Source organism: Myotis lucifugus, unplaced genomic scaffold, assembly GCF_000147115.1.
Source record: "Myotis lucifugus unplaced genomic scaffold, Myoluc2.0 scaffold_188, whole genome shotgun sequence".
In the NCBI taxonomy this organism is placed as follows: Eukaryota; Metazoa; Chordata; class Mammalia; order Chiroptera; family Vespertilionidae; genus Myotis; species Myotis lucifugus.
Genome location: NW_005871236.1, coordinates 763,208 through 790,464, shown reverse-complemented (window position 1 = coordinate 790,464; position 27,257 = coordinate 763,208). Strand labels below are relative to the sequence as shown.

Below are 27,257 nucleotides of genomic sequence, written 5' to 3'. Positions count from 1 at the left end.
GACTTTTCTTGTGATGTCTTCTTCAATTCAAATAAATTCATACAAACATTTATCCAGCTTACAACCTATTAGAAATTGCTCACTAGGCATAGTTTCTTCTCTTAAAAAGGTTATAGGATATTTTGGAACATAATAATTAACCAAGGGATTTATACTAATTGATTTTCCATTATTAGATTGCTCCTGCATTGCTAGATAAACTCTGTAGTTTGGATTTTATTAAGAAAATTTTGAAGGCTACCTAACAGTATACCATGTCAAATTTTGAATTTTAAAAATTGCTATATGTAAAATTATGATTTTCAATGGAAATTATGAGTTTTTATATTTGAAGCAATTGTGTTCAGTTTCAAATCAAGAACATCTATAAAACTTGATAATGTCTCTGCAAATTCATAGACCTCTATAATATAGATTATCTATATCCTATATATTCAGGAAATTGGAATTTCTAATCATACTTTATCACTTCTTAACTAGTATAACAGAAATGATGTGTAATATTGGGGCAAATCACTTTCATGATGCCATCATTGTATTTTCATTTCTCTGGCAGTCTTCTGAATTATCTGTAGGATTTAAGTATACATTTACATTGATTTATTTTCAGTTGACTTTTTTTGTAATAATATTATTGTTTCAGTGTAGGTTAGCATAATTTATACTCTTTTTCCCACCTAGTGTTATACTTTATTCTGTTTTTTAGAATCCTTTTTTTTCTTTTACATAGTATGCATGAATGAGCATCTTATATTTTTAAACTGTACCCTCTTGCCTAGATTCTTTATATTTCACACAAATCAAATCAACACATATTGATTGAGAATGAGTTTTCTACTCAGCATCATGCTATGGATTACAGTACAGAAAAGCATGAATCACATACTTTCAAGGAATTTACTTTCTAGTTGGTCGATAGGATACAAATAAGGAAAACATGCCAAAACCACAAATTATAATGAAAGGTTTATTCTTTATAGTGGCTAACATAAATACAGTCATATTCTTGTTCTATATTTAAGCAAATGTCTTAGAACTCACAGCACACCTTTGTATATTGAACTCACTCTGGCCTCTTCATGCTTTTCCTGTTGATAGTGTACCTTTACTATTATTTCTTCACTTGCTGCTTAAAAATTGTATTTACCCTTGCAAGTTTTTTTTTCTCTTTTGAACAACACTCGATAGACTAATGTTATGCACATTAATCTCTGAGACATTATCAGTGATAATTTGTCTCACACCAAGTTGACCCTGCTCAGAGTTAGGAAATAGAAATAGCACATGCTACTATAATTATAGACTGAAAATCATTGCATTCTGAATTTCTTATTTCATTAAAGAACTTGCCCTGATTTATAGAATCATTCACAAAAGAATTAACATGCAAAGTAGGAGAAATCCAAATGCTTACATGAAGTAGTATCCCTCTTGAAAGGGAATTTTAGCAGTAATCTTTGGTGTATATTAGGAAAGAAGAGGCTTTTGTGAGATTTTTATATTGTAGGGCCATTCATTTTAAGCTTTAGCTTTCAATAAGTATTCTAATTAATAACCTAAAAATTTATTATATTTTGTAAAATTTATATCCCCCCCCTCAATTTTTAACTCTTGCATTGAATAATGTTTGTCATGGACCATAATACCTATCCCTGTGGAACTATTATCCTATCTTAATTCAGAAGCAATACTATTGATTAAGTAATTCTTAACAGCTTCTAAACTTCAAGGCATTTTCAGCCACCATTTCTCCCTAACCTCACTATGAGCTTCCTGTATGGTATCATTCATTTGAGGTCTTATTAAAATGTAAATAAATTACACCCAGCTCACTTCCTCTATTTGCCCATCTTGTTACTATATCGAAACAACTGTCTTAATGAAACACATATTGATGTATTGTGTATTTCCGAGCTAAACCAAACTGAGGAGGAAGTCATATGAATATATAGCAGAACCCACTTCATAACAGTTTTTGTTAAAGCATTTTATGAATTGGAGATAATATGAGCCATGGGAGATGATGTAATTCTACATGACAGAGTTCACAGAAAGAGGATAGCTCCTCAGATAGAATTGGATTAGGTTTTTGAGAGATATGCATTGAAGCTTTTCTGGTGCTTCACCTTTATAAGCATAGCTAACTCTCACTTTTCCATATGAATATTGTAGTGCTATGACAAAGGTAGTTAAAAAAATAAAGAAACAAGAGTGTTCTTTAAAATAATTTGTCTTCGGCCTTTGTATAGAATATGATTTCTTTGTATACAAAATGCTTTAGTAACAAATTTACCATTTTATTCTTGTTTTTCATGGGTTATGAATATATTTCTCACCTCCATATTATGAAACAGAAATGATCCAACACTTGTGCAATGTCATAGTACTTTGTTATATAATAGGTAACCTTTATAGAGCAGTGATGGCGAACCTATGACACGCGTGTCAGAGGTGACACGCGAACTCATTTTTTTGGTTGATTTTTCTTTGTTAAATGGCATTTAAATATATAAAATAAATATCAAAAATATAAGTCTTTGTTTTACTATGGTTGCAAATATCAAAAAATTTCTAGATGTGACACGGCACCAGAGTTAAGTTAGGGTTTTTCAAAATGCTGACACGCCGAGCTCAAAAGGTTCGCCATCACTGTTATAGAGCATGATCAGAGAAAACCTAATATGTATTAATGAGCAACAATAATGAATAATAATAAAATAATCAGTAGTAACCCTATGAAATACAATACCACTTTATTAATTACTAAATTAATCTGTAGAAAATAGTTACTGTTACTTGAATAAATACCAAATAGTTGGAATAGGACACAATTGAGTGATGTGCAGGAGAAAAAAGAGGAAGCCAAATTGGGATTAAAATTTGTCATGTTTGACACTTGCAAATAATTTATTGAGAGTTAACTATATAAAGTCTCTTGGGGAGAGTGGAAGCCATAAACTAAACTTAAGGGCAGTGTGTTGCTTCATACAAATAATCCACTGTCTCATATCTAATTGAAGTTTTGCTCTCACTTTTCTTATTGCTTTAAAATTTCAAATGGGAGACAACTTAATCATGGATAGAATAATAATATGAATAGCATTATGCTCTGCACCCATTTCTCAACTCTACTTAGGAAGAAAAGCCTTTAGTATGTTGAGAATATGGCCGTATATAAGGTATGTTATCATCTGTGGAGAAGGACATTATTCTCTTTCAAAGTCAGCCTCTCAGAGAACTATTTATATAACTAACATTCTGGGGTTTTGTTTTTTATTTATTTATTTTTTAATTGTTTTATTGCTTAAAGTATTACAAAAAGTATTATATATGTCTCCTTTTTTTTTCTCCCCTTGACCTTCCCCTAGCCTCCCATACCTCCCAGTGTCTTGTGTCCATTGGTTATGCTTATATGCATGCATACAAGTCCTTCGGTTGATCTCTTACCCACCCCACCCCCAACCCTCCCTGGCCTTCCCGCTGTATTCTGTTTTTAAAGCATTGTTTATTACAGGTTGTGGAGACTTAAGCTCATGAGATGAGGTCATCACTAGGAGGCTGTTCTGAATATTTATGTAACATGTGACAGCTAAACAGTCAGCTAAATACCAAAGCAATTAATTATATTTTGTTAAAAATACTATAGAAACTTTTTATAAAGGGCCTCTGTTACTTATATAGAGGTTTAGTACAACTTTTATGTAAATTATTATAAGAAACCCCTTCCTTCAGCTGATGCAACATGGGCCCGGAAGCATGGCTTCTAGAACGGAGCATCTCTGGACTTGATGACCCTGTGCAGGGCAGAATCTGCACAATCAATTATGGTTGCCCTGTGTTACATGCTTTATTAATGACCTAAAAGTAGTTTCTGTTGCTCCATAGGTTCCAAATGGTTCTATTCTTGCACAGAAAGCCAAGAACAACCTATAGGTGGCTAAAAAGGTGCTTATCTGAGCTTCAAGTTAGTCTCAGACCCTGATGATGTATGTCTATTAATTTGCTTCAAATATCTGGTTTGAATAGCATTGAAAGTAGAAGGAAATTAAATAAAGTCAGTACAAAGCATAGATGAGTTTATCAAGTTCAGCTCCTAGAAGAACTAAGTTGACATTTAAAAATTGCATCTAGCTCTAGCTGGTTTTGCTCAGTGGATAGAGCATTGGCTTGAGGACTGAATGGTTTTGGGTTCGATCCTGGTCAAGGGCACATACCCTGGTTGCAGGCCCAATCCCTGGTAGGGAGCATGCAAGAAGCAGTTGATCAATGATTCTCTCTTATCATTGATGTTTTTCTCTCTCCCTCTCCCTTCCTCCCTGAAATTATATATATATATATATATATATATATATATATATATATATATATATATATAGATAAAATAATAATTGCGTCTAAAATTTTGGAGTATCCTAGAATAAATTTAGATGACTTGATATATGGAAACAGAGACAGATGTTCTTTCTTTATTCTAAAAGAAATGAAGATCGTTTAAAGGCATACATAGATAAATATGTACATTTAATATAACTTAAGTTATAAATGACATATATAATCTAAATGAATTATGTAATATAAGTGGATTAAATGTAAACTAAAATGGGTAAACAAGGGACAAAATATGAGAAAAGGGGCAGGGCTTAGACTTATATAAAAAACATCCTTTATAGAATCTTATAAACATTTACAAATTGGATTTCTACCATATGATTTGAAGAAATACATTGCTGATACTAAGAGTAGGAAGAAATACCTTCAATATATAAAGGGATAACTGTATTATGTCATGAATATCATGATCAATATTCACTTTTATGAGAAATGAATATTTTACTGTTGTAGCCTCAATATAGATTGACATCATCTCAGTAATGTGCAATGTGGTTTTCTCAGTCTTATAAAATACTAGTATATACCAAGTAGATAGCACTTGTTCTTGTGTAATTCCAAGGGAGATTTTAGAATACACCTAGATGCTAAATTCCAATGAAAGGTTTGCACATCCTTTAGATAATTTTCTATAGGTACTGTTTCTCTAAGTTATATCTTTGATTGTTATTAGGTGACAGCAAATTCTAGACTTATTATTAAAAAACACTTGAATACAGCTATTCTTTTCTAATCGATAACAGAAATACTAATCAAGTTAGAGGCTGGGTTGGAATTCTCTTATAGAAATTACGAAGCCTAACAAAAACACACAGATAAAAGAATATCCACCCACATTACCCAAGATTTTAGCTGAAGAAGTATCATTATATAGGACCAAAGTAATCTCTTTAAACATTAATTTTGATTTTTTTATAATATGCAGACAAATGGGAGATGGAGACTCCAAGTTTCTTCTTTGTTATAGCTTGAATATTGCCAAATTGAAAATCTCATAGTACAATTTAATGCATTTTTATTGTATACTTTCTCACCAGACTTACTCGTATTCTTAAGCAATTTATGCTATATTTTACTGCTTTGTTTTATGGATTATATTCCTTGTTTTCCAAATACAAGTAGTCATATTTACTGTTACTGTTTCCTGGGTTAAAGGTAAATTATGATGACATTTTTATGAGATGAAGTTTGGTGAATACTTTGATTTCTTTGATACTTTGTAAATGTGAGGTATTAATGTTGATCCAAAAATATGAGTAAGTTATTCAGAGTTAATGCATTAAATATTCTCAATTTCTACTGCTGAAATTTTACTAATTTTTCCATTTCTTTTAGTCACTTTGAAGAAAAAAATGTTTTGAAAATTCCTGGAAGTAAATACTACATGTTTATCTCATTTTACATGATAGGAGTGATTTTGTAAATATATTCATAATTTAAATGCTCTAGGAGAATATGTTCTTAAGGAAATATTATTGTGGATTATCACGTAAAGCAAAAACCATTTTTAACATGTGTATTACTCCCTATTTCTATAGGGGAAATTTCTGATTTACAAGAGTTATTTAAGGTCCCAGATGAGCGTATTTCCTTAGTATGTTTCTGAGGAGATATAACCTGGACGGGACATGAAATTGAAGGAATAAGTTGGTAAAAACTAACCTGCTCCAACTAAGTATTTGGACCACTTCAGAGAGATCTCTGAGCTACTACTTATTTATTTGTTAATTCTCTCCAGAAGATATATTTAAAGATAGTGGAAGGGAGGGAGGGAGGAAGGGAGGGAGAAAGAGAGAGAGAGAGAGAGAGAGAGAGAGAGAGAGAGACATCAATATGAGAGAGACACATTGATTGGTTGCTCCCACACACATCCCTACCATGGGCCGGGATTGAATCTGCAACCCAGGTGTGTGCCCTTGACTGGGAATCAAACCCTTTACCCCTCAGTATGCAAGCTGATGCTCTAACCACTGAGTTACACAGGCAAGGACTGAGCTACTTTTTTGTATGAGATTAAGTCTAAATGACATATTCTCCACAATTGCTTGTAATGGATTTATTCCAGTACAGTCCAGCTCCAAATTTACAAGAAATCCATTATGAACCATGTAATTCTAGCTGTTCTCATTGAATGTTTCCTCTCAGCTCTGTAAAGTAAGGTAAAAATTTTTATTTCCCATAGGATAAGTTTGGCACTCTCATCCTCATCCTCCATCCAATTCCCAATCCTTATAGCCCAACCTAAGTAACAATTTTTAGAATTGGCTGACATCCTGCAAAGTTTTAGACTTTCTAGAGATACAGTCAACAGGCAGCTAAAAATTTCCTATACACATGTGACCATCACGGAAACTTTCATTCAGTGATAGTTGGACCTCTTCACCCACCTACCCAGACACATGCATACCTGTAGCAGGGTCTCTGATTTTAGCATTATAAGGAAAAGAATTAGGCAGTGTTCTTTTTGCTGAAGGAATACCATAAATTATTTATGCTCACTATGTGGAAGTAGGTAACAAATTATATCACCCAAACTGGATACTTTTGAGAGTAAAACAGGCCACGTTAAATATTATGCGAAGACAACAGGCATAAGTGTGATGTGGTATTGTAGCTGGACTACCTTCACCTCTTACTCCTCCCAAACTCCATTAGCACAATAGTTCTACTAGGGAAGGAGAAGCTATGAAAAGCCCCAACTTCACTGCAAAAAGGGGCTAACTTGATGGAGTAGAACATGAAAAACCACATATTCCTAGGAGCTTGCAGAAGCTGTAGAAATCTCAGTGGTAAACAAGCAAGGAGTATAAACAGCACAAGGTTGCAGTTCATGTTGGGATAGGCAATAGACTAGCATATTAGCCAGAAATTTAACAAGGAGAATTGGAAAAGGAGACTGGTATAGTGGGCCAATCAAAGCTAATACATATCACTGATAGTTTGGAAGGCTGCACACATATTCCAGGAAATGCCAGAGAGGGTTTAGGATATCCACATACCCCAGGCTGACCCTAATGCTTTGGGAAAAGAGGAGATATGAGATAACCCAGTGGAATGTAATAGCCAAGGAGGACTTATAAACTGCTTGAACTTTGAATGCATTCCCCAACCCATACACATATCCATCTGCAAAGAGTGTTAGCTTATTCGTCCAAGGTGTTTAGGTAAAACTTCTGACTAATCACTGGATGTAAACAACAAACTGTGCTGACACAGGGGCAAGTCTTAACTAAAAAATGAAAATAGCATTATAAAAAAATGACCAGAGGCATCAATGGCTGAACAGGATAAGACTGACTCCACAGAATTAGACTGGGAAATCACTAAATGAACAAACAAACAAGTAAATAAACAGCAATAAAAGCAACAACCCCCCTGGAGGGATTATCAGAAGCCAGAATTACTATAATACATTATACAGAATGTCAATTTTCAAGAAAAAGAATTGTGAGACATGCACAGAAACAGGATTATAATCCACACCCTGTTAAAAAAAAAGGAGTCAAGAGAAACTGTCTCTGGATCTCAGCATGGAGAGCAGAAGTTGAATTTAACACACAAATACTTGAAAACACCTATTATCAATATGTTCAAATAACTAAAGGAAACCTTGTTAAATAATTAAATATATTATTATAATTATTCTTTGAATAAAGAGTATAAATGTAATGATATAATTTTTTTTAAAGAAGAAACAAATTAAATTTCTGGAGTTGAAAAGTGAAACCACTAAAATGAGAAAAAAAATTTCCAAAGGGACTTAAGAACAAATTTTATGTCAGAAGAGTGAGTGAATTTTATAAATCTATAGAAACTATCCAATTTTCTGAATAATAGAAAATAAGATAATGAAGACAATGAACAGCTTCAGAAATCCATGAGACACCATCAAGCATACTAACATATGTGTAATGGGGGAAAAGTAGAGGAGGAAAGGAAGAAAGGGCAAAAAGAGATAATGACCAAAAAACTTGCCAGCAATGATGAATAACATTAATCTACACATCTAAGAAATTCAGTAAACCCCAATTTTAAAAACACAAAAGGATCCAAACATAGACAAAATATAGTCAAACATTGAAAGCCAAAGAAAAAGAGAAATTCTTGACAGAAGAAGGAGAAAAAAGACTCATTCAATAGAGGGGACAACACTATGATTAACAATTGATTTCTCATCAAAAACAATTAAAGTCAGAGAACTGAGGAATAACATATTCAAAGTGCTGAGGAAAAATGATGAAAAAAGATTGTGACAAGTAAGAATTTTATATCCATCAAAACTGTTCTTCAATAATGAAGGTAAATTAAAGATATATTCCAAGTTAAACAAAGCCTGAGGTAATCTGTGGCTAGTAGATTGGCCTTATAAGAAACATCGAAGGAAATTTTTTTAGATTAAAAGGAAATGACATCAAAAGTAACTAAAAATCCACCCAAAGAAATAAATAGAACTGATAATATAATTACGTAGGTAAAAATAGATAAGATATAAATACATAACAAAACTCAAAGGAAGGAAATAATAAATATTAGAGCCAAAATTAATGAAATAGAAAATAATACAGAACATTAATGAAACCAAAAGTTGATTCTTTCAAAAGATCATCAGATCTTTGGCTAGAGTAACCAAAGAAAAAGGACAGAAGATAACAGATACTAAAACCAGGAATTAAATTAGACTCCATAGAAATTAAAAGGGTTAAAAGGTAATACTATGAACATATATATTCTAAGCAATTGGACAATTTATATAAATTGGTCTAATTTCTGAAAGTGCACAAATTACTGAAACTGATTCAAGAAGAAATAGAAAATCTGAGTAGACCTACAATAGTAGAGATAAAATTAAGTCACCCTACAAAGAAAACTCTGGATGCAGATGGCTTTACTGCTTCCAATCCAATATTTATAGACTAAATAATACCAATATTTCACAAACTTTTCCAAAAAATAAAGGAAGAGGAAACTATTCAGTCTGAGAACAGTATTACCCTGAGACCAAAGCCAGTCAGAACCACTAAGGAAAACACACACACACAGTATCCCTCATGAATATAGATAACAAAATCTTCAACAAAATATTTACAAACAAAATATAACAATCTATAAAAGTATTGTACACCCAGACATGTAGAATTTAGCAAGGTTAGTTTAACATTCAGTAATTAATTAATGTAATATACCATACTAGGGGCCCAGTGTATTTGTATATTAGGGTTTTATATATATAGATTAGTAGAGTAAATGAGAGAACAACATGATGATCTCAATAGAGACACAAAAATCATTTGGGAAAATCCAATATCTATTCGTGACAGGAACTTTCAACTTCAGCCTGATAAAGGGCATCTATGAAAAACAGCTAACATCATACTTAATGATGAAAGATTGACTGATTTAACTCTAAGATTAGGAGCAAGGCAGGGTTGTGATAGCTCTTTTATTCAACATTGTATGGGAGTTTATGTTCAGAAAGAAAAAGAAGTAAAGAAAAAGAAAATGAAAGGAAGGTGGGAAAACAACAGAAAAGAAAGAAATCAAAAGCATCCAGATTGAAGAATAAACAAATATTTTTATTTGCAGAAAATATAGTATGTAGAAAATCTTAAGGATTGCATTCACACACACACTTATATGCAGACACACAGAAATAAATGAGTTCAGCAAGTTCACTGGATACAAGAGCATTATACAGTATCAATTATATTTATACTAGCAACAAATAAAACTAAGAAACAATTCTCACTATAGCATCAAAAATAATAGAGGCGAGAGGGGAGAATATGGTGGCTGGCAGGACAGAGGTGAGGGAGAGTGTGTGAGTGAGTGAGGGGGTGAAAGGAGAGTATGTGGATGTGTGTGGTGTGTGTGTGAGTGAGTGAGGGACAGTTAAATCAAGCAGGTGTAGCAGGGGCTGGCAGACCAGGCTCTCCTGAACAGGGAGCACCTACCACCGCTGCAGGCACTCCCTGTGCTGCGAGGTTTGGGAATGGGGCCCATGCCATCTTGAAGGGGAGAGCGGCCTTTTCTAGGAACTCATCAGCACCTACACCCAGAGTGGCCTTGGACACTGCCCGTGACCCTGTAGCCACTACAGCCAAAATCCTGCTGCCCCACCCGCAGACCTGCAGACCCTAAGAAGTCCACCTCCAACGGTGTATGGCCCCCACAGCAGTAAGTGCAACTTCCCCCTACCCCAACTGCCGACCTCCGGACACCTCAGTTGCACCTCCTGAGCCCAACACCCCATAGGCCGCTCTTGGGTGCTGCTGTGAGCCCCTGCTTGGCATGCTCTTATCCAAACAAGGATGTATAGCCCCGGCAGTAGAAATTCTGAATTCCCCCTTCCCAGCTGCTTGCCCACAGACACCTTGGTTGCATGGCTTCAGCACCAGGGCCCCTCTGAGTGCACTGCCCTGGCAAACAGACCCTGGGTGCCTCTGTGAGCCGCCACTGGGCGTGCACAAATCCAACCAAGGGTACAACACCCGGCAGCAAAAACTGAGTCTTCCTACTCCACAGCTGCTGACCTCCAACACCACAGTTGTGCTTGTCCAGCATGCAAGCCTCCTGAGCACACTGTCCCAAAGGTGGCTCTTGGGTGCCTCTGTGAGCCCCCACTCGGCACATGCGAATTCAACCAAGGGCGCAAGGCAGCAAAAACTGGGATTTCCCCCTCCTTGGCTGCTGACCTCCGGACACCACAGTTGTGCCTTTCCAGGACGCAGGCCTACTGAGCCCGTTGCCCCTATAAGTGGCTTCTGGGTGCCTCCTTGAGCCCCTGCTGGGCAAACAAGGGAGCATGTTCCCAGCAGTAGAAATTCGGACTTCCCCCTTCCCAGATGCCTACCCACAGACACTACGGTTGTGCGGTTTCAGCACACAGGCCTGCTGAGGCCGCCAGCCCAGCAGGCAACTCCTGGGTGCCTCTGTAAGCTGCCATTAGGCGCACTCATATCCAACCAAGGGTGCAAGGCCCCAGCAGCAGAAACTCGGACTTCCCCTTCCTCGGCTGCTGACCTCTGGTCACTGCCTGTCAGGCAGCCCCTGGGTGATTCTCTGAGCCACCACAAGGCACAACCCTGGCTGCTGGTATCCAGTCCCCATAGCGCCACTCTGGCACATGGGTCCCCTGAGCCCACTGCCCCAGCAGACAGCTCCTGGGCACCTCTGTAAACAGCTGCTGAGCACATGTATCCAACCAAGGGCGCACATCCCCTGAAGCAGAAATTGGGACTTCTCCCTCCACGGAGCCGGTGGCACACCACAATAGCTATAATCCAGTGTGTTGGCCCCATGACCACACATTTCTTGCAGATAACTCCTGGGCCCCAGTGTGACCTGCCACTGGATGTGTGCCTCTCTAACCAAGGGCACATGGCTCCCTCAACACGACATCCCTCTCCCGGCTACCTACCTCTGGACAGCTTGGTGAGTTGCTGAGGACTTGCCTCCCTGGCCAAGGTCACATTGTTTCAGCCATAGACTCCGGGATTCCCACATCCCCAGCTGCTGGATCCTGAACCCCCTCGTTATTCAGAGAGGGAAATCACTTTGGCCATAGTCCCTCAACCACAGACTACAAGACACTGGCCCCCCACTGTCACGGTCTTCGGGCCCCTCATAGTGAGGTACAGAGTCATACCACACCAGCCAAAATCACAATACCTGAGACTCCTTCCTCCCAGGCCATGGACTCTGGGAACCCACAGTGAGCACATACCAGTGAGACCTCAGACAACCTTTTCCACAAGAGCTGGAACCAAGATCACATCCAAAACAGCTTGCACAACGAAGCTGAGGGTGAGTCACATTGCCAATCCGTGATGAGAGTTCAACCACGAATAAGAAACTAACATTCAAGATCCAACTACATCAAGAGAAACCAAATAGCTCAAGTAGGGAGCTCTGCTAGATCACCAAGCCAAGGGGACCTGAGAGACCGCACCTCTAGCACCATCCTCAAAAGAACCTGGGTAGCAAAGCAGTTGGATCTAAGACACAGAAACAATTAAAACATTACAGCAAAAAAATGGGGAGACAAAAAAAAAACAATTCCCAAAGGAAAGAAAAAAGAGGAATCACCAGAAAGGGAATTAAATGAAGTGGAGGCAAGTAACATGTCAGAGAAAGAATTCACAGCAATGGTTATAAGGATGCTCAAATGACTGGATGCCAAATACACACAACTCAATGAGAATTCTAAGGAGCGGAATGAGAATGTCACCAACATGAAAAGGAACCAAGAGGAAATGAAGAATGACATAGCTGCAATAAAGAACACAATGGAAGGCTTAAACAGACTAGAAGAGGCTGAGGACCACATCAGTGAATTAGAAAACAAGGTAGGAAAAAAACACACAAACACAACTGGAAGAAATCTTAAAAAGCAGGAGGAGAGCCTAAGGGAACTTTGGGACAACACGAAATGAAACAACATCTGCATAATGGGGGTACCAGAAGAAGAGGAAGCAGAGCAAGGAATAGAAAACCTGTTTGAAGAAATAATGACAGGAAACTTCCCTGATGGTGGCAAGAAAAAAACACGCAAGTCCAACAAGCAAATAGAGTCCCAAAACAAGATGAACCCAAAAAGACCAACACCAAGACACATCATAATTAAATTTGCAAACATCAACAACAAAGTAAGAATCTTAAAGGCTGCCAGAGAGAGACAGAAAGTTACCTACAAGGGATCTCCCATTAGAATATCAACTGATTTATCAACAGAAACACACCAGCCCAGAAGGGAATGCAATGAAATATACAAAGTAATGCAAAGCAAGGGAATGAATCGAAGAATACTATACCCAGCAAGGTTTTCATTCAAAATTGAATGTGGAATCAGGAGCTTCACAGACAAAAAAGTGCTAAGGGAGTTTATTATCACCAAGCCAGCAATGCAAGAAATGCTAAAGGGACTGCTATAAAAAGAAGAAACAGAAAGGCAAGAATGAACACAAATATAAAGAATAAAAATGGCGACAAACAAGTACATATCAATAATAACATTAAACGTAAATGGATTAAATACTTCAATCAAAAGACATAGGGTAGCTGAATGGATAAGAAAACACGACTCATATATTTGCTCTCTTCAAGAGACCCACCTCAGAACAAAGGATTCACACAGACTGATAGTGAAGGGATAGAAAAAAAATTTTCATGCAAATGGAAATGAGAAAAAAGCTGGGGTTGCAATACTTATATCTGACAAAATAGACCTCAAAGTAAAGGCCATAACAAGAGATAAGAAGGGCCACTTCATAATACTAAAGAGAGCAATTCAGCAAGAGGATATAACTATGGTAAACATATATGCACCAAATATCGGAGCACCGAAATACATAAAACAACTCTGGAAGATATCAAGGGAGAGATTGATACCAATATAATCATAGCACTGGACTTTAATACCCCACTGACACCACTGGATAAATCCTCTAAACAAAAAATCAACAAAGAAACAGCAATTCTAAATTACTCACTAGATCAGATGGACTTAATTGAGATCTTCAGAACATTTCACCCCAAAGCTACAGAATATACATTCTTCTCAAGTGCACACAGGACATTTTCAAAGATAGACCACATATTAGGACACAGGCAAAGTCTCTTCAAATTCAAGAAGATAGAAATCATAACAAGCATCTTCTCAGATCACAATGGCATAAAATTAGAAATCAACTACAATAAAAACGAAAAAAAATCAAACACTTGCAGGCTAAATAGCATGCTATTAAACAATGATTGGGTTACCAAAGAGATCTAAGAAGAAATAAAAAGCATCCTGGAAACAAATTACAATGAAAACACAAAAATCCAAAATCTATGGGACACAATGAAAGCAGTCCTAAGAGGGAAGTTCATAGCTCTACAGGCCTACCTCAAAAAACAAGAAAAAAATGGTAATAAATTATCTAACCATGCAACTTAAAGAATTAGAAAGAGAGCAATAAGAAAAGCCTGCAGTAACCAGAAGGAAGGAAATAATAAAGATCATAGCAGAAATAAACAACATAGAGACCAAAAAAATAATACAAAGAAATCAACGAAACCAAGAGCTGGTTCTTTGAAAGGATAAACAAGATTGATGAACCTCTAGCCAGGCTCACCAAGAAACAAAGAGAGATGACCCAAATAAACAAAATCAGAAATGAAAGAGGTGAAGTGACAACTGACCCCACAGAAATACAAAGGATTGTAAAAAAATACTACGAACAACTCTACTCCAACAAACTGGACAACCTAGATGAAATGGACATATTCCTAGAAAAATACAAGCTTCCAAAACTCAATCAGGAAGAATCAAAAAACCTGAAGAGGCCGATAACTACTGATGAAATTGAAACAGTAATCAAAAAGCTTCCAGCAAACAAAAGCCCTGGACCGGATGGCTTCACAGGGGAGTTTTACCAAACATTCAAAGAACCAAAACCAATCCTTCTCAGACTATTCCAAAAAATTCAAGAGGAAGGCACACTTCCAAGCTCTTTCTATGAAGCCAGCATTACCCTAATCCCAAAACCAGATAAAGACACCATAAAGAAAGAGAATTACAGGCCAATATTTCTGATGAACATAGATACTAGAATCCTCAACAAATTCTAGCAAACCGGATCCAGTCCCACCATGACCAAGTGGGATTTATTCCGGGGATGCAAGGCTGGTACAATATCTGCAAATCAATGAACAGGATACATCACATAAACAAATTGAGAGACAAAAATCACATAATCATATCAATTGATGCAGAAAAAGCATTTGACAAAGTCCAACATCCTTTTCTGATAAAAATGCTCAGTGGGAATAGAGGGATCATACCTCAACGTAATACTTTATGGTAGATACTTTTCGTTAGAGGACATAAGGAAGGCCAAGAGACATATGAAAACATACTCAAAGTCACTAATCATCCAAGAGATGCAAATCAAAACGACAGTGAGGTACCATCTAACACCTGTCAGAATGGCTATCATCAACAAATCAACAAATGACAAGTGCTGGTGAGGATGCAGAGAAAAGGGAACTCTCGTGCACTGCTGGTGGGAATGCAGACTGGTGCAGCCACTGTGGAGAACAGTATGGAGTTTCCTCAAAAAACTAAAAATGGAACTCCATTTGACCCAGTGATCCCACTTCTAGGAATATATCCCAAGAAATCAGAAACACCAATCAGAAAGGATACATGCACCCCCTATGTTCATAGCAGCACAATTTACAATAGCTAAGGTTTGGAATCAGCCTAAGTGCCCATCAGCAGATGAGTGGATTAAAAAACTGTGGTACATCTACACAATGGAATACTACACTGCTGTAAAAATGAAGGAACTCCTACCATTTGCAACAGCCTGGATGGAGCTGGAGAACATTATGCTAAGCGAAATAAGTCAGTCAGAGAAAGATAAATACCACATGATCTCACTCATTTGTGGATTATAATGAACAACATAAACTGATGGAAAAAAACAGATCCAGAGACAGAGAAACAATGATCAGATGCTCAAAACTCAGAGGGAAGGTATGAGAGGGTGGGAGTAAGGGGGAGAGATCAACCAAAGGACTTGTATGCATGCATATAAGCATAACCAATGGACACATACACCAGGTGTGTGAGGGCATGAACGGGGTGGGTGGGAGCAATGGGGGGGGGATAAGGACACATATGTAATACCTTAATTAATTTTAAAAAGTTAAAAAATAATAATAAAGGCATTTTATAGAAATTGACAAGCTGATCTTAAAATCTATATAAAAATACAAAGGACCCAGAACAGAAAGATAATTGGAAAAGGAGGACAAAGTTAGATGACTTACACTTTTGGTTTTAAAACTTATATTAAAAAAGAGAGTATAGTACTGGCATACAGACCAATGGGATGTAATTGTAAGTTCAGAAATTAACTTTTACATTTTGTGTCAAATTAACATTGACTATGCGTGATGAGTACATGGTAGTTCATTTTACTTTCCTTACTATTCTGGCATATGTTTGAGATTTCTCATAATAAAAATTTTTAAGTGGAAAAAAAAGAATAAGAAATAATGAAAATATAAATCACTCTCTATGCTGACCACTGAAAAAGACTTGTCTCTTAAAAATCAAATCTGGCCCTAGCTGATTTGGCTTAGTGGATAGAGCGTTGGCCTGCAGACCAAAAGGTCCCAGGTTTGATTCTAGTCAAGGCACATACCTCGGTTGCAGGCTCCTCCCTGGCCTGGGTCTTGGTCAGGCTTGTCCAGGAGGCAACCAATCGATGTGTTTCTCTCACATCAATATTTCTCTCTGCCTTTTCCTCTCTCTTCCATTTTTTCTAAAAACCAATGGAAAAATATCATCAGCTGAGGAATTAAAAAAAAATTATATCAAATCTGGCCCTGGCTGGTGGCCCAGTTGTTTGGAGCATCATTCATTATGCCAAAATATTGAGATTTCAATTTTCGGTCAAGGCACATACCTAGGTTTCAGGTTTGATCCCTGGCCGGGGCATGTCTTGGAGGTATCCGGTTAATGTTTCTCTCTCTTTAAAAAAATCCAATCTGAACAGGGTCATAATGAATCATAGATAGATGAGTAAACTCTCAAAAACAATCTGAGTGAGTTACAATAGATGGTGAAAGATGGGAGAGCATTAAGAGAAGTGCCTGCATTCGGATAGACCTTCTATCTATATGAGGATTTTACAAAGTAGGGTGTGTGGTCACAGTAGTCCTTTGTTCCCGGTCAATGAATATAGTTGATCACCCCCCTTCATTTTTTTATTATTTGGGGGCTATTTTTTATTTACACGATAGATTACCGTAATTTAATGCATTTGTTACTTCTCTGGAAAGCCATTTAGAATCTTTACTGCAGAATATACAATTCTTTTGCTAAAGGGTCTCTGCCAAGAGAAGCATTCTTCTGGGCTTTTTAGTTTGCATTGATTACTGAGCTGTATCTCAGTGTATTACTGGGTGTTGACTGTAATCTACAAAGCCTTACACAGTTTGGTCCTAATTAAGGAATTTTGATACTGGTGGTCAATATTATAATGACTGAGACAGATCTAGGTGACTTGAAAAAAATGTAACAGATTTTGGAACCTGAAATGTCAGGAGCAAATTACTCTTTTTTGATGACACATAATCTGGAAATCTATTTTAGAGGTGGTTTCAGTGAATAGTACTGAACTTGAAAAGAAAACAAACAGGAAGTTGAAAAGTAGACAGTAGTGCCAAAAATAAGGTTTATGTTCCTTAATCTAATCTGACATGCCTTCAGAATATTGCATTTCTTTGATGACCATCTTTCCAAACAGCTTCTACCCAATACTTAACCCCACTACATAGTGACAGAGTTAATGATTTTCTCATGAGGCAGATATGAATAGGAACAGCATTCAAAGACAACTGGTCTCACTTCCAGGTCCATCTTTGGGCCAAGATATGTAGTCGCCAGCAGTGAGTTGGCGACTGTATTTTTTGAGTCCTGGCGCAAAGTAAGATCCATCTGTTTTGCCCAGCCGTTTGCCTGAGTGCCACAAAATGGTCCTGTTATTAGTCTTATTTGTGGTCTTATTTGAGGGTAAGGGATAATGTAAATAAACTTCAGCCCTCCTTGTGATGAAGGTAGCATGGGAATTAAAAGTGTTGGTGTTGGTAGTGGTAAGTGATGTTGTGTCTCTTTTCTCAATTGCTCTGTTTTCTTTGGATTGGGAAACAGACATTTAAGAATGAGTTTGTCATCTGGAAGGAGAGTTGTGACCAAGTTTCCCTCAACAGGATACAAGATGTTATTTTTGAGCTTCATTACCCTCACCAAGGGAAAAAAAAGAGGGGAAAAATAAGGAAGAAAGTGAAAGTAAGGAAAAAGGCAGAAACAGAGAAATGAAGAGAAAGGTCAGAGGAGAAGGAATGCTGTGAGGAGAGGTAGAGAATGTAACTGACTATTCATAGAAATAGCTTTATTATTTTGAACCAATAGTTAAGTTCACTCCACATCTGGTGAATTAAGAAAAGGAAATCTGACTGATTAAATTGAACTGCTAGTTGTCAGTTAAATCGTTTATATATAAATATACAATCTAGTTTCCATCACTTTTTCTTGTCTGAACTAGACAGTGAATCAGTCTCACTAACCATATTTGAGTGGTGAGTAGAACAATACCAATTGGTGATTCAGATTTAAGTAGAGGTGGGCAGTTTTTATATTTTTGAATCAGTTATTGGGCATTATTGTTATTGCATACAATTTCTAAGCTTGAGTTATTTTTGTCAGTTTCTTTTATGAATGTTTTGTTGCCTTATAAGGAAATACACACACTCCCCTCCTCTCATTCAGTTGTCCCTGGTGACGCCTTCATAATTTCTGTCTTTACACTGGTACATTTTTAGTCTAATTCAGGCATATGAGAAACAGGGGAAAAGTTTAGTCAATGTCAGTGATTTTTTTTTGATCCATTCATGGATAGATTTAGTGAATCTAAGCCAATTTGCATTTAAAATCTATATACATCAAATAGACACAATACTCAAAATATTCCTCCATATGCTTCAAGGGAAAAAGAAAACAGAATTTACAAGTGAGAACTAGATGCATTTTCTAATAATAGATGCAATTTCAGGGGGGATTTATGATCATGCTCTCATATGTGGAAATATTAATATATTACCTTGCACTAATATGAAGGTGACCATAAACACACCACTTTAGTTTTACAAGTATATAAAAAAAATGCACTGCCATGCTGTAAAGTAAAAGGAAGATAATTGTATTGTCTCCATTTTACATTTAAAAACTATATTTTTCTAAATCATGTCATGTCAGTTATTTGAAGCTAAAAATAGGAATGACTTAATCCCGTCTGTTTTTTTAAAAACTATTATCTTTTTTATAGAGGGTGTTGTATGAAGAAAGGATTGAAAAAATAGTATGACGTTTAAAGCCCAAATATTTATGACATACTTGGAGATTTTAATGCTTGGACTCTTAATTTGAATATTAGAAGTACATATTAAAAATGTGATTGCAGTTATTTAAACAAGGAGGTCTGGTTCAAATCCTGATGGTCTTCCCGTGCTGCTCCAAACAGCACTGGCTGCATGTGACAGGGTATACAATGTGTGGTATGGGGCAAGCTAAACTTACCACAGTGCATTGCAGTGGGCATTTTGTATTGTTAAATATGTCCATTTACCTCCACTTCACCATCTGCCCCACCACCTATTCACTTATTTGAAAGTAGTGGGTCTAACATTTTTTTTTCAATTCTGTTTAAAGTCACAATTTATCTTTAACATGTGATCATAGATTTTCGTCTTTATTCTCTGAAATTAATATTTTATGTAATCTTTAGGCTGTGAAATTGTTTAGGAGTTGTTTTTAAATCAGATAGAATATTGCTAAAATTGAGAAGCACTGAGCTTCTAGTCATATAATTATGAAGTCCTTAACATGGAGGCATATTTTGTTTTTCAGAATTGCTTTTTTCCCCTCTTTAGATCCTTTTCTTTTCATTAAAAATCTACTCTGGGAAGAGGGTTTTTTTTTTTTTCTTAACAGAAAAAAAAAGCCACGCTTGACTGATAATGCATTGCTTTGGATGGTGAAACATTATGAAAGTTTAATTTTTAATTAAATCTGAAATACCAATTATAACTGAAAGAGATTTTAACCTGTTTCTTTTCAGGCTGCCTGAAGTTACATTTAGAGACTGAAATCACTGCACCTTAAAAACAAAAGATTGAGCTGCACTGCATTCCTGTAAGTGAAAGCTTCCTGTATCTTCCTCTGTGTTTTGGTGACCAGTTCAATAAAGGACAAAAATATTGCTAACATAGTAACCAGACATGAGTAAAATATTTAACGCCCCTGAAGAAATATACATTTAAATGATTTTCTTCTTTAAAAATGGAAAATTTTTTGGCCTCAATATTCAGTATGTCTTTTTTACCCAGCCTAAATTGCGAATCCTTTCTTTAGGCTGGTTTGAATTGCATTAGGGAGGGTGTCACCCACTGTGCATCAGCACAGTGACATTCACCCTGTCAGGAAGGATTCTTGAATTTTTGTACAAATCTCAATGAGGGTAACAGATTTCTTATGGAATCAAAGTAAATTCCTTTTTACTTTGTGATGTCATTAGAAATCTTTAGCCTTTGTGTCAATGGAAATGGAAAGTTCATGATGACATCACAAGATTCTGTTGCCTTGAGGACTTTGGGCAAAACTAAGTAAAATGCATAATTCCCTTGTGTGCGTGTGTTCCCCATTCTGCTATGAAACAGTCAAAATAGCACATCTTATGTCTTCCCGTGAGCTACAAGGCTGTCTCTCAGAGCCCCATTGTTCCATAAATGCATGTCAGAGTCTACCACAGTCTGGTCTACCCTTATTTAGCTGCTGTTTTGTCAATGTACTTGGAAGAACAATTAACATTTGGGATTTCAATGTCTGAATAACAGGCAGTGAATAGAACCCGAGTATATAAAAGATTCAGACGCCCAGGGTAAGAAAACAGAAGCTTATCATTCATGGGGGGGAAAAGAAAAGCATTTTAATGCTGCACTCAAAGGTTGTGAAATACTACAAGGAAAGTCAATCTGTTTTTTTTTTTAATTTAAAATAAAAATGTACATTTTGGCAGTGATATGCAAAGGGTTATGATGTCTTCCTAAGTTTTGCAATTTAATGTATTGCAAGGTCTTTTGCTAGAAAAATCTTAAAACACTTAAATAACATTCATCTGTTTGAGTCATTGTTGGGATGCCACATGTGGGGTATTTCAGTGGATTTCAGAGTATCCCAGTGCCTGTCTAACAGAGGACACAAAAGGTGATTCACAGGTTTTCTTTCATTTTCACTTTTGGTTCACTGCACTCTTTCATTATTGACTGATTCTTGCCTGTTGACTATAGACAGCTCTCAAGTTGTTAAATATCTCTGCCTATTATTTGAATTCCTGTTAGGTCCTTTTTTTTTTTGAGAGCTGATGCATGAACCTCAATGTCAGGGTCTCCAGAGGAACTTTGGCAGCTTATGCATATTGCCCACTCAGCTCAGTGCCTAGTGGGTATGAATGGATAAATGATGGTTATTGTTATTTTTGTCATAAGTACAACAGTTCAAACCCATAGATGGTAAGGTCTCTAAAAGCAGTGTCCATTTCTTATTCTTTTTTATAATCCCCATTGCTGGACATAATCATAGTAATCAAGAATTAGCTGTTATTTGTACAATTACAAAATATATTAAAAGTCTGAACTTTGGGATGCATTCTGTCAGAAAGTATTTATTGTGAAGAGGAATTGAATAAAGTTTTTGACAGGGAGAAAATTATAAAGGAATTTGTCCAAGACAAACCTAGTGTTTATCGTCTCATTTTAGGCATCTGTCTCCCAGTCCTTCTCCTCTTTTACCAACACCATTAATTTTTCCTGACCAGAATGAGATGTGCCCATTCGTACCATATTGTTCTTTGTGAAAGGGGGTTCAGTCATTTTCTAAGCTGTGTGTCTTGCATCCCATACACTGGAGTTGTCTCCAAAGATAAATCTCCCTAAATTAAGATGGACGATGCTCTGCACCTGTTTGTCTAATTGCTATGCAAGTGGATTGTGCTTCAAGGAAATAGGGCAAATGGCACAATAGATATTGGGTCAAGAGGCCAGGGATTTGGGAAGTTGCCATTAGAAACTCCTACTTTCAGGGCATAAAAAGGCAGGACCAGGTTCTTGGCACAACCTTCTTTAGAACTCAGAACCATTTGACCCTCTTCTAAGTTTAGCCTCCTGGTTTTTGTTTGTTTCTTTCTTTCTTTTGCATAAGGGTCTCTGTCCTCCCCACCAATTTTAATTTAGCTCCAAAAGGGGTTCCTTTATTTTTATTAAATTAGCTTCTGGTGATGTAAATTAAGGCTCTCATAAAACTTAGCCTCTGAGGCAGAACTAAAATGATAAAACTCAGGTTTAGTGAATAGTACTCTTATCATGTTGAATAACATTGAAGGATACCAAAGAACTTTATAAATATACTTCACATTTTTTAAGATTAAAACTTGAGGTGAAAGGGATTTAAGGGCAAGGCGCTATCAAACATTATAGGTAGAAAGGATATAAGAAATGAAAGTTTAATCACCTAATTTTAAAATAAGTAAATTGAGGCCCAGTGTAGGGCATACAGGTTACCCATACATACTGACTGACCACCAATGTAGATCATCCTTAGCATCTAGGCCTGAGAGTAGATTGAAATTTAGACTCTGGGACTTTGATGTTTCCTTTACATTCAGGACTGAGAAGTGTTTCCTGAGGAACAAATTGCCTTTGGCTCATTTTATGAAACCAGTTGAACTGTATTTCCTTCCACCATGGAGTCCAAAATTCATATATAAAAGGTATTTTTTCCTGTACATTTTGATATCATGCCTCAGGTTTTACAACAAGTCACATAGAGGCAAATTTATTTGGTTGACTTAATATTCTTTATGATGATTTACAAAGTGGGCTGAAGACCATTAAAAACCAGTAGTTTAATTTGGCTGGTAGGCATGGTGAAACCAGTAATCAGAACAGAGCCATTGTGACATGGAACTCAGACTCCACAATTGTGTGTATCATGTATGGTGTCAGAATGTCACTGTTGCCAGGGGTCATTTCCATCAGAGAGAAGTTTTTTAGGGCCTGAAAAAATGAAATAAACTTTAATAATTTAAAATGAAATACTTACTCTGGTAATTTATTTCATGTTTCCTTTATTGGATTCTTTCATTTAGCAATCTAGAGACCAGAACAGGAATGTTTCTATTATTTTACCTAAAGCTAAGTCCTAGATATATCTTAGTTTCTTCCTCAAATTTATTTTATCTCCTCCAGACCTTTTCACACCCCAAACCATGAACAAGCTCAAGTCACTGTGTCCAAAAAAATTACTGGCCTAAGTCTTTTTGTCCTAAACAAGGAGTCACAATGTTCTGCCTTAAACATTTCCATGGAAGCTTTGGCACATAGAGATGAAGGGAGAATTAGAACCTGAGGAGGCCAGAGCAGGGCCTTGGAAGTAGGTACTCAACAAGGTTCTTTCCCCAGACCTCCCCTCTCTTTTCTCTATAATAATTAATTAAAATTTATTCTGTACCTCTTAAGAACAACCATTTCTCCAGGATACATAGATACATAACACCTGTTTCCTATCATCAAGAAGTTTATAATCCATTTGAGCAATAGATAAATATTGTTATAGACAAAGTGTTATATGGGTAGAGTAAAGGAAGTAAATAGTTATTATTTCTTCTGGACCATCAAGAAGTAATATGATATTAACAAGCAGCTCAAGCAGAGGGAGTAATAAAAATGAAAGTTGAGGGAACAGTGAGTAGTAATGGTATGATTTGATTATAGGATGCTGGTTGAGACCAGTGTTTTCCAGAGTGTGGGTTGCAACCCATTCGTAGGTCATGAAATCAGTTTCAAAGATCAGAGTCAACATGCTTTTAATAAAACAGAATCAAAGGAAAAATAATTTATAAAAACTGTGTTACATATTTTAAGACAGTGACTACAAAATAAATATAGTATTTCTTACTGGGAATTATGCCACCAAAATGTGAAAGCAAATCTAAAGATGATAGGTGTTTTAAATACTCAACTCATGTAATTCTCATTGAAGGATAATATTATTTTTCGCCTTTTTATATATGAGGGGATGGAGGGATTAAGCAATTTGTCCAGGTCATCCAACAGGTAAATGGTAGAGATAGAATAGGAATATGTCTATTAAACTCCACATTCATACTCTTCCCATGATTTGACACTGCTTTTTAGAATTGCATGACTTTAATTATTTCACTACTGGTAGCTCACACATTTGTATCTCTAGTCCTGATGTCACTCCCAAACTCCAGTCCTATATCTACAATATCCTTATTTAAATCTTCAACTAAATATCATATCAGTCCCTCAGAGGCAGTACATCAACACTGAATTTATCCTCCTAGTTAAAAATCATCTTCCTTTTTATTATCCTAGTTTTCTTCACCCCAGTTCCAGGTCTCTTGGATCAAAATATATTATTTTCTTTGGTTTCCCCCACCTCCACGTCCCCTCAAGTGTCCAGTGAGTCTTACTAATTTTCGTTCTTTGGTATCTCTGTCCTAGATGGGTTGAAAGGAGACCAGCTTATCCTAAACACTGTTGCCCCATTAGGTTCCTGAAGCAGAAGCCTCAAGATCATGCCACTTTTGTTCAGACAAGACTTTAATAATTCTAAGTTAATTAATAAAAAATTCCTAACTAACACCTGTGATATTGTAAAACCTAATTAACCCCATTTCTGATTTAATCTTACCATACCCTCAGGTCAGTCCCCTCACCCACCTTCTTTATTATTTTTTCTACTACCTCCATGAAACTTTCCTTCCCTGACCTGGTCAGAAATAACCCACTCTCCCCTATTCACCAAGTTCAGCACCTGTAGTAGCTCTGCCAACAATTTGATTTTGGACTTCTAGCCTTCAAACCTGGGAGAGAATAATTTACTGTTGTTTTAAGTCAATAAGTTTGTAAGTAATTTGTTATAGCAGCCTAAGCAACTAATACAGAATTTCCTTACACTGGTTTTTGAGATATGAATTACTATATATATACTGGTATAATAAATAAATATCCCATATCCTGTATAATAAAAGCCTAGGTGGCGTCACGCACAATGCCCTCATGTGACGTCATCACAAGATGGCCACCGCAATGTCGTCATAAGATGGCTGCCACAAGATGGTCGCCCTCATGTCGTCACAAGATGACCACCACAAGATAGCCAGCAGGGGAGGGCAGTTGTGGGCGATCAGGCTGTCAGGGGAGGGCAGTTGGGGATGAACAGGCCAGCAGGGGAGGGCAGTTGTGAATGATTAGGCCTGCAGGGGAGGGCAGTTGGGGGCAACCAGGCCTGCAGGGGAGAGCAGTTGGGGGCGATCAGGCCGGCAGGGGAGGGCAGTTGGGGGCAATTGGGCCAGCAGAGGAGCAGTTATGCATCAATCAGGCCAGCAGGGGAGCAGTTAGGGGGTGATCAGGCTGGCAGGCAGAAGCAATTAGGGCAAACAGGCAGGCAGACGAGCAGTTAGGAGCCAGTAGTCCTGGATTGTGAGAGGGATGTCTGACTGCCGGTTTAGGCCCGATTCCACAGGGGACAGCAATCCGGCAGTCGGACATTCCCCAAAGTGTCCCAGATTGGAGAGGGTGCAGGCCGGGCTGAGGGACATCCCCTCTCTCCCGGTGCACGAATTTCGAGCGCCGGGCCTCTAATATCCTATCTAATAAAAGAGAAACATGGTAATTAGCCATACCTCCGCTACCCTTCCCATTGGCTAATCAGGGCGATATGCAAATTAACTGCCAGCCAAGATGGCAGCCGGCAGCCAGGCAGCTTGAAGCTAACAGGAGGCTTGCTGGCTTCAATGACGGAGGAAGCCAACGTTCCCCGCCTGCCGCTGCCGGCCTCTGAGCTTGCAGTTTGAAACATTGTTACAAATATAGAAGCTAAACAAAACCCCAGAAACCTGCTTTCAGCCAGCCGGGATCTCAGAGCTGGAGTTGAAACAGTGTTTCGATTATAGAACCCAAACAAACCAGATACCTGCTTTCAGCAGCCGAGGCCTCAGAGCTGGAGACAAGCCTCAGAGCTAAAGCTGGCCCAGAATAAAAAAAAAAAGAAAAAAAGGAGCGGTTGGGAGCTTCAGTCACCCACCAGCCTGAAAACAGCCCTCAGCCCCTCACCCAGGCTGGCCAGGCACTCAAGCGGGACCCCCACCCTGATCCAGGACACCCTTCAGGGCAAACCAGCCGGCTCCCACCCATGCACCAGGCCTCTATCCTATATAGTAAAAGGGTAATATGCCTCCCAGCACCGGGATCAGCGTGACAGGGCAGCGCCCAAACCCCCTGATCGCCCTGAGGCTCTGTGTGTGACAGGGGGCGGGGCCACAACCTCCCTATCCGCCCTGCTCTGTTCCTGACAGGGGAAGGCACCCCAACCCCCTGATCAGCCCTGCTCTGTGCCTGATAGTGGGGAGCTCCCCAACCCCCTGATCACCCTGTGGCTCTGTGTGTGACAGGGGGCAGTGCCCCAACTCCCCTATCAGCCCTACTCTGTGAGTGACAGGGGGGAGCTCCTCAACCCCCTGATTGGCCCTGCTCTGTGCGTGACAGGGGGAGCTCCCCAACCCCCTGATTGGCCCTGCTCTGTGCCTGACAGGGGGGAGCTACCCAACCCCCTGATCGACCCTGCTCTGTGCGTGACAGGGTACGGAGCCCCAACCCCCCTGATGGGCCCTGCTCTGTGAGTGACAGGGGGCAGCGCCCCAACCCCCTGATCGGCCCTGCTCTGTGCGTGACTGGGGGTGGCGCCACAACCTCCCCATCAACCCTGCCTTGAGTGTGACAGGGGGCGGTGCCCCAACCCCCAAATCGGCTCTACCCTGAGCGTGACTAGGGGTGGCATCACAACCTTCCGATCCGCCCTGCTCTGTGCATGACAGGGGGCGGCGCCCCAACTCCCCAATCGGCCCTGCTCTGAGCCCGACCAGGGGCTGCACCTAGGGATTGGGCCTGCCCTCTGCCACCCGGGAGCAGGCCTAAGCCAGCAGGTCGTTATCTCCCGAGGGGTCCCAGACTGCGAGAGGGCACAGGCCGGGCTGAGGGACCCCCCTCCCCCCCGAGTGCACCAATTTTTGTGCACCGGGCCTTAGTGTTATGGGTTGACTCAGCGAGATAGACCACCGACTCAGAATTTAAATTTAGGAACCTTTATTAAGCTGGCCAGCTGTCTGTAGTTCAGCCTTTGCTTCGAACTGCAGCACCTGACTCCAAGAGTTATGGCAATTTATATGCAAAAA

The 27,257-nt window shown here is 38.3% G+C and overlaps 1 long non-coding RNA gene across 1 annotated transcript in view; it reads left to right on the top strand.

Moving 5' to 3' along the window:
- Window positions 1-20,122, top strand: part of LOC111827580 — a 275,198-nt gene extending 255,076 nt beyond the window's left edge. The window contains exon 4 of the long non-coding RNA XR_002831203.1: window positions 20,061-20,122. This is a non-coding gene — a long non-coding RNA (uncharacterized LOC111827580). The remainder of the gene's footprint in view (window positions 1-20,060) is intronic.
- Window positions 20,123-27,257: the final 7,135 nt, after the last annotated feature.